Genomic DNA, 9,551 nt, shown 5'->3' on the forward strand with positions numbered 1-9,551 from the left:
GTGAAGACATCAACACTGTGAAATAACACATATGGAATCATGTAGTAACCAAAAAAGTGTAAACAAATCAAAACATATTTTGTATATGATATTCTTCAAACTATCCACCCTTTGCCTCGATGACAGTTTCGCGCACTCTTGGCATTCTCTCAACCAGCTTCATGAGGTAGTCATCAGGAATGCATTTCACTTAACAGGTGTTCTTTGTTATAAGTTCATTTGTGGAATTTCTTTCCTTCTTAATGCGTTTGAGCCAATCAGTTGTGTTGTGACAAGGTAGGGGTGGTATGCAGAGAATAGACCTATTTGGTAAAATACCAAGTCCATATTTTGTCAAGAACAGCTCAAATAAGGAAAGAGAAATGACAGTCCATCATTACTTTAAGACATGAAGGTCAGACAATTTGGAAAATGTCAATAACTTTTAATGTTTCCTCAAGTGCAGTCTCAAAAACCATCAAGCACTATGATGAAACTGGCTCTCAAGAGGACCCAGAGTTACTTCTGATGCAGAGGACAAGTTCATTAGAGTTACCAGCCTCAGAAATTGCAGCCCAAATAAATGCTTCACAGAGTTCAAGGAACAGACACATCTCAAAATCAACTGTTCAGAGGAGACTTGTAAATCAGGCCTTCATTGTAAAAATAATTAAAAGAAACCACTACTAAAGCACACCAATAATAAGAAGAGACTTGCTTGGGCCAAGAAACACGAGAAATGGACATTAGACAAGAGGAAATCTGTCCTTTGGTCTGATGAGTCCAAATTTGGTATGTCTTTGTGAGACGCAGGGTAGGTGAATGGATGATCTCTGCATGTGTAGTTCACACCGTGAAGCATGGAGGAGGAGGTGTCATGGTGCTTTTCTGGTGACACTGTCTGTGATTTATTTAGAATTCAAGGCACACATAACCAGCATGGCTACCACAGCATTTCGCAGTGATACGCCATTCCATCTGGTTTGTGCTTAGTGGGACTATAAACCAACACACCTCCAGGCTGTGTATGGGCTATTTGACCAAGAAGGCAAGTGATGAAGTGCTGTATCAGATAACCTGGCCTCCACAATCACCTGACCTCAACCCAATTGAGATGGTTTGGACCGCAGAGTGACAGAAAAGCAGGCAACAAGTGCTCAGCATATGTGGGAACTCCTTCAAGACTGTTGGAAAAGCATTCCAGGTGAGGCTGGTTGAAAGAATGCCAAGAGTGTGCAAAGCTGTCATCAAGGCAAAGGGTGGTTACTTTGAAGAACCTAAAATCTAAAATCTATATATATCTGAATCGCCGTGACCCCAACCAACCTCACTACTCACTTATGATCACTTGACTAAGCATGCCTCTCCTTAATGTCAATATGCCTTGTCCATTGCTGTTCTGGATAGTGTTCATTGGCTTATTTCACTGTAGAGCCTCTAGCCCTGCTCACTATACCTTATCCAACCTTTCAGTTCCACCACCCACACATGCGATGACATCACCTGGTTTCAAGGATGTTTCAAGAGACAATATTTCACTCATCATCACTCAATACCTAGGTTTACCTCCACTGTATTCACATCCTACCATACCTTTGTCTGTAGAGTATACCTTGAAGCTATTTTATCGCCCCCAGAAACCTCCTTTTACTCTCTGTTCCAGACATTCTAGACGACCAATTCTCATAACTTTTAGCCGTAACCTTATCCTCCTCCTCCTCTGTTCCTCTGGTGTTGTAGAGGTGAATCCAGGCCCTGCAGTGCCTAGCTCCACTCCTCTTCCCCAGGCGCTCTCTTTTGATGACTTCTGTAACTGTAATAGCCTTGGTTTCATGCATGTTAACATTAGAAGCCTCTTCCCTAAGTTTGTTTTATTCACTGCTTTAGCACACTCTGCCAACCCGGATGTTCTAGCCGTGTCTGAATCCTGGCTTAGGAAGACCAACAAAACTTCTGACATTTTCATCCCTAACTACAACATTTTCAGACAAGATAGAACGGCCAAAGGGGGCGGTGTTGCAATTTACTGCAAAGACAACCTGTCTTACTATCCAGGTCTGTACCCAAACAATTTGAACTTCTACTTTTAAAAATCCATCTCTCTAAAAACACCACCTTCCTGCGCCACCTTCCTGTTCAAGTGGGCACAACACAACAAGGTAAGTCCAAAAATGTCTTGTATGCTGCTGCATAAATGATGTAATATGCCAGGGAGATATGTATAATGTGGCTAAGAAAGGAATACTAAGTCTATGTTGTGTAGTAAGCTGTTGGTAGCCCATGTGCTTCACCCTAATAATTTGGTCCATTTCTCCCTCATAATTTAGCCTACTGTTCTGACTTGGTGGTGCACATGTAGCCTATAGCCTGTTTTAGATAAATGTAATTATCAAATATTGTAAGAGATTTTATTGTCTGCTTATATGCCCCCTTATCCTACGGTTCTGACTTGGCTTACAGGGAGAATACTGTAAGAATGGCCCATGTTCTGAATTCTGTCACTGTACATTTCGAAAGTGCTGAACAAATAGTTGTATTGAATATGTCCATCCTAGCTTGCTCATCAATGTCTTAATCAAAATTACGGATTGCCTCTTATGCGCTTGTCATTCCCTTATGCCATAGTTTGTACATCTCAATTGTCAGTGGAAATCACATTTGTTTCAGCAAGTCAGCCATATCAGCTATGTTATTTTAAAAGGCAGTAAATGAGGCTGAATGAACTGTGTCGCTGCCAGACAAGGCTCCGCTGATTGCCAGGTGTAGTGGTGGTAAGGACTCACTCTATGGTGCTGAAAAGAAAGCTTTGCTGTTGGGACAGCTTTATATAGGCCCTAACAGTTTTTTGGGCAATGTTTCTCACCATCATCGTGCAATTAATGTATTGTTTAGTGTTGTGTTGTGTAGTGGCTTTGCTGGCATGTATCCCCTAAAAATGTTAGTTTTCCCCACCAAGATGTTCATGCTAAAATCGCCACAGCATTCTTTCCAAATATACTTTTTGTTGTTGTTGGAAGTAGGCTACAGTGCATATTTCATAGCTAGGTTTTGTTGCCTACGAGTTACACTAGCCTACTGAAGTGTAATATTTTGATTATTTGGTGTCATACTGTTCTTCGATTCTGGTACTGGAAACTGTTGGGAAAATTATGATTAAATGACTGAACAAATCATTTTAAATGGAACTGTAACTAAGGAAAACTTATACTCTGTTTTTTATATCCGATTAACAATATGAGTTCATAAGAAGGGATTGTGTGACACGGACAAGGAGTAATTAAAGTTAATGAACACCATTCCAACTAGGAAGAAACAAATGGGTTGGGGACTGTGTAAACACATAAGGTCGTTAGCCTATGGTTGACCCTACAGAAATTTAGCTCTGTTTTTTTTAGATAAGACAGTGAGTGCATTCCTAAGTGTTCTGTTAATTAGAACTGTCAGCTCAGTGGTGATCGATAATGTTGAGGGGTCAAAAGTTATCTGGGAGTGTGTTAGTAAGTTAGAATGAACTTTTCACCTCACTTTGTCCCGGTCGAGAGGAGGGGATTCTGTTAAAGCAATGAAATGACGTCATGATCTGTATATAAACTGTTGCTCGTGGTTAAGTGTCAGCGCGCTCCGAGAATAAATTCTGTTACCTACTATTGAAAGACTGGTCTGCGTCTATTTTATGCAAACAAGAATATTATAAATTCTCATAAAATAGATTAAGGGTTTTCAATTGATGAAAGCACATTGGCATAATTAAATTACAGTAACAGAAACCCACAGGGTTTACAAGTCTAGCACTAACATACCTGATTAAACTTGATTAGTAGCCTAATCATCAAGTCACTGAAAAAAGTTTATACCACTTGAGTCCCCAGGACCAGACTTGAGGAACACGATTGCAGTGTGACGTAGGCCATCAACCAGACCCCTATCACTATCAAGGTCAAATAACACCTACAGTACACACTTCCATATAAAGGTGCATGGAAAGGGGAGCAGTTGGATTCCCACTGGGCACAAACTGGTTGAATAACATCTTTTCAACGTAATTTGTCAACAACAAAACAAGTAATCATCATAAGCTGTTGTTTTGAGGGTCAACATTTCAAGCACATGATTATGTTATCATGGTAACCAAATTTCAACATAAATGACTTTTCTATCCACAGTTTTCATTTGAGTAAAGTCATACGGTATAAAAATAAATCACGACAGCTGTGATGGAAACAGGACTTTTCGGTACAATTGTACAAATGCTGGCAGATAATTTGTTCGTTGGACATGGTGGGATCTTTTTGTGACTAAAATTTATTTTGCGAGAAATGGCAGTGGAAATGCCTTTATGCACAAATATTGATATAATAACCATCATACTGAAGTAAACTTTAGAGTCACGTGATAATATGGTGTGTGATCCTCCCACTACGACTGGAAACCATGCAGTTTATTAGGCGACAGAAGATATAAATTGTGATGAACTTCACAGGGTGGTGAAAGTGTACGGTGATGAGCTTGATGCTCCTTTCCAATAAATATTGAGGATCTTATTCTGGTGACATAATCGATGCTTGGCTGCCGTTTGACAGATAAAAATATTCTCGCTTTTATCTATCATAATCTCATCATGTAGACTAGCCAACCTGCACAGCAACCCGCACTGCATCTGGGAGCTGTTGGCTGGAGCGTACATGCCAAGACCAGAGTAGGCACATTTGCTATTTAACATAAACGTTTTTGCGCCAAAACTATCGGTAGAGTTGAAATGTGATGGAAACACAATGAACTTAACTTACATGAAAACTCAAAAGTCATTAAGCACTGACTTTTATCTGCAAGAAGTCAGTTTGGTGGAAACACCACTGGTGGGACAATGCACATATTGTCTTTATATGGATTTTTGAATATTCACATGAACCTATGTTAAATTTGTACCTTAAAAACAACGTCAGCTCTTCAACGTTATATCCACTATCAGAATAAAAACCTATAGGTTAAGCAGCACCTACTGCTGGAGAATATATCTATATAGCACTACCCTTTTGTCTACCATTCAGGGTTTTATTTTCTATTTGATGTTGTAATTTTCCCCCCTTTTCCACCCCAATTTCGTGATATCCAATTGCGATCTTGTCTCATCGCTACAACTCCCCAACGGGCTCAGGAGAGGTCATGCGTCCTCCAAAACATGACCCGCCAACACCTGCACACTTAACCCGGAAGCCAGCCGTACCAATTTGTCAGAGGAAAACTGTTCAACTGACGACCGAAGTCAGCCTCCAGGCGCCCGGCCAGCCACAAGGAGTAGCTAGAGCGTGATGAGCCAAGTAAAGAACCCCAGGCTGTAGTGATGCCGCAACACTGCGATGCAGTGCTTTTAGACAGCTACGCCACTCGAGAGACCATCCAGGGTTTTAACCAAGACCAGCCCTGCTTCCCTATGACGTTTTCACTGAGTATTACCAATGTGCGATTATGAGAATGACCAAGAACCCAATGGTCACTCTGACAGAGCGCTTGAGTTCCTCTGTGGAGATGGGAGAACCTTCCAGAAGGACAACCATCTCTGCCGCACTCCACCAATCAGGCCTTTATGGTAGAGTGGCCAGACAGAACCCCTCCCCAGTAAAAGGCCCATGACAGCCCACTTGGAGTAAGCCAAAAGGCACCTAAAGAATCTCAGACCATGAGAAACAAGATTCTCTGGTCTGATGAAACCAAAATTGAACTCTTTGGCCTGAATGCCAAGGATCATGTCTGGAGGAAACCTGGCACCATACCTACAGTGAAGCATGGTGGTAGCAGCATCATGCTGTGGGGATGTTTTTCAGCGGCAGGAACTTGGAGACTAGTCAGGATCAAGGTAAAGATGAATAGAGCAGGGTACAGAAAGATCCTTGATGAAATCCTGCACCACAGCACTCAGGCCTCAGCACTAAGGTTCACCTTCCAACAGGACAACGACCCTAAGCACACAGCCAAGACAATGCAGGAGTGGCTTTGGGACAAGTCTCTGAATGTCCTTGAGTGGCCCAGCCAGAGTCCGGACTTAAACCCGATCGAACATCTCTGGAGAGACCAGAAAATAGCTGTGCAGCAATGCTCCCCATCCAACCTGACAGATCTTGAGAGGATCTGCAGAGAAGAATGGGAGAAACTCCCCAAATACAGGTGTGCCAAGCTTGTAGCGTCATACCCAAGAAGTGTTGAGGCTGTAATCTCTGCCAAAGGTGCTTCAACAAACTACTGATTAAAGGGTCTGAATACTTATGTAAATGTGATATTTCAGTTTTTAAGTTAGCAAGAATTACTAGAAACCTGTTTTTGTTTTGTCATTATGGGATATTGTGTGTAGATTGATGAGGAAAAATAACTTTTAAAATAAAATAAAATAACATTTTAGGCTGTGTGGATATACGCACACACACACACACACACACACACACACACACACACACACACACACACACACACACACACACACACACACACACACACACACACACACACACACGGACACAAAACACTGTTATATACACACATCACAATTGCTGTTACCAGACTCATATGTACTATTGCACAATTTAAACACTTGCAAATCCCCCTTTTCTCTGATACAAGTCATGTGTAAATATTGGACTATAAATTGTACCTTCCTGTATTATACTAAAATGTTTATTCTATTCTACTGAACCATTTACTTTATGTTCCTATTCTTATCTTTTAATATTTCTTATTGTTGTTGCATTGTCGAGAAGGAACCTGCAAGTAAGCATTTAGTTGGATGATGCATACCACGTGTATCCTGTACATAGTACCATCAAAATGTGAAACTTGAAACAATATCACTTTTGAAATACAATAAATACCTTATAATACATATCCTATCAACTATTAAACTTAACAAATGATATGTTGGATTCACATCTCCAACTCAACAAAAAATACAAGTTCAAGAATGGGATTAAGCCATTGGCTCAAATGAAACTTTCCAAGCACTAGATAGATCTCCTTTAAACGTTGATATTTGGTTGCATTGTCAACCAAACACAATTCAATATTACTTTTGTAATCCGATAAATAGCCTAAAGTTAAGGCCATTTTACAAACTAATGTAACAGTCAACTATACATTTCTTCTAATGTAATCATATAAAGCGTGCATGTTCAAGATAACATGCATAGGTCACAATTTCTGTAATAATCTGCGCAGAATCTCACACTTCATTGTGATACATACTAGCATTATGTACTTTTAATTTAGTCTAATCTCAATTGCAATCCAGGTCATTTGGTTCTGCTATTAGATTAACCACAGTGATAACACATTCATCTGTTATGTAAAAAAATAATCTATCTGACATTGAATTCCCATTTTAACTTTGATTTTAAATAATTGAAAGCACAGTGATAGACATTTGGCGACAACTAAACCAACAATTGTTTTTCCATTGAAATTTGGTTGTGCTTTTAGAAGGTTGAAAGCAGAGTGATAACACATGGAAATTCAACAAACGTTTGGCTGTCTTTTTGAGAGGGTGAATATAGGTTGACAAAGGTAAACTGACATCAACGCACTGCCAGATTGGGACAAATTGGGTTTTAACACGGTTAAATAGAACAGATATGTGTCTTTGAAAGGGTGACATTTGCCATCTTTGTCACCTCACTCCCCTGAGCTGCCTGTACCCAAAATAACCTCAGCTGTCGGGCCGCGTCTCTGTCCATTGCCATTTGTAGAAGCGTAGAGGGATAAACTGTTTTGATAGGGCACCACAACTGAAGGAAACGCTTCTTTGTTCTATATTGTTTAATAAACTTGCCAATACCATTAGCCAATGCAAATTGATCATACATGTTTTATGTAGTTGGTTTTGTGTATTGTGTAGGCTAGATAGTCGGCAAAAACGTTTTACTGACAGTATTTTCGGACCAACAAAGTTGCTCATTGTAATTAAATAAATAAGTCATGAAAACATACTTTTTGGGGAAGTAAAACTGCCACCACAAACATAAAGTACTTTAATAAACATGACTCCTCTAAAATGACGACACTCGATTCCCATTCAAAAATATATGACTCATGCCTTATTAAATTAGAAATGATGTTGATCAGGGATTGCAAATTGAATGTCCTTTTAGGTTATTTAAACTGGGAACTGCGTTAGTTCAACTTCAGCAATGATTTGCTCACCTTGAGTCTTCAGCCACTCTGATACAACAAGCGCTGAAACATGTGAACTAAAACTTCAATAAGGTTTTACAGTCCGTAAAATAATCCAATCTTTGCCGCTGAGATCCAATAAATGTATGTCCGGTGCGTATCAATATCCCTACAATGATGATTGTGTATCCAGGAAAGTGTAACATTCCCCCAGTCTCCTGCGGTGGGTGGTTGACTACGCTTTCTTTTTTCTAATGTGGTACCTCATGATGCCAAATAGCTAACATTCCTATTTTGGTGCAGCCTCCGTTCCAAAATAGACTTGTCATTTAATGTAGAGATAGCCTAGGTGCTGGAGCATGGGTCTGGACTAGAGGCCGACTGATTATGATTTTTCAACGCTGATACCGATACCGATTATTGGAGGACAAAAAAAGCCGATACCGATTTAATTGGCTGATTTAAAAAAAAATGTATTTGTAATAATGACAATTACAACAATACTGAATGAACACTTGTTTTAACTTAATATAATACATCAATAAAATCTATTTAGCCTCAAGTAAATAATGAAACATGTTCAATTTGGTTTAAATAATACAAAAACAAAGTGTTGGAGAAGAAAGTAAAAGTGCAATATGTGCTATGTAAGAAAGCTAACGTTTCAGTTCCTTGCTCAGAACATGAGAACATATGAAAGCATGCAGAGCAAGGGAAACAACTACTAGAAGGCTCAGAGCGAGTGACGTTTGAAACGCTATTAGTGTGCGCTAACTAGCTAGCCATTTCACATCGGTTACACCAGCCACATCTCAGGAGTTGATAGGCTTGAAGTCATCAACAGCGCAACGCTTGACGCACAATGAAGAGCTGCTGGCAAAATGCATGAAAGTGCTGTTTGAATGAATGTTTACGAGCTTGCTTCTGCCTACCACCGCTCAGTCAGATACTTAGATACTTGTATGCTTGTATGCTCAGTCAGATTATATGCAACGCAGGACACGCTAGATAATATCTAGTAATATCATCAACCATGTGTAGTTAACTAGTGATTATGATTGATTGTTTTTTATAAGATACGTTTAATGCTAGCTAGCAACTTACCTTGGCTTACTGCATTCACGTAACAGACAGTCTCCTTGTGGAGTGCAACGAGAGAGAGACAGGTCATTATTGCTTTGGACTAGTTAACTGTAAGGTTGCAAGATTGGATCCCCGAGCTGACAAGATGAAAATCTGTCGTTCTGCCCCTGAACAAGGCAGTTAACCCACTGTTCCTAGGCTGTCATTGAAAATAAGAATGTGTTCTTAACTGACTTGCCTAGTTAAATAAAGATTAAATAAAGGTATATAAAAAGTTTTTTTTTTAAACATCGGTAAATCTGCGTCCAAAAATACAGATTTCCGATTTTTATGAA

At 39.7% G+C, this 9,551-nt stretch overlaps 1 protein-coding gene across 1 annotated transcript in view; it reads right to left on the bottom strand.

Annotated features, from left to right (window-relative positions):
* LOC115102952 (obscurin-like) overlaps window positions 1-8,359 on the bottom strand; it is a 100,637-nt gene extending 92,278 nt beyond the window's left edge. Inside the window, 1 exon segment of the mRNA XM_065005677.1 lies at window positions 8,164-8,359. The gene's annotated coding sequence lies outside the window, so the exon portion shown is untranslated.
* Window positions 8,360-9,551: the final 1,192 nt, after the last annotated feature.

The sequence above is a fragment of the Oncorhynchus nerka genome, linkage group LG20 (genome assembly GCF_034236695.1).
Source record: "Oncorhynchus nerka isolate Pitt River linkage group LG20, Oner_Uvic_2.0, whole genome shotgun sequence".
In the NCBI taxonomy this organism is placed as follows: Eukaryota; Metazoa; Chordata; class Actinopteri; order Salmoniformes; family Salmonidae; genus Oncorhynchus; species Oncorhynchus nerka.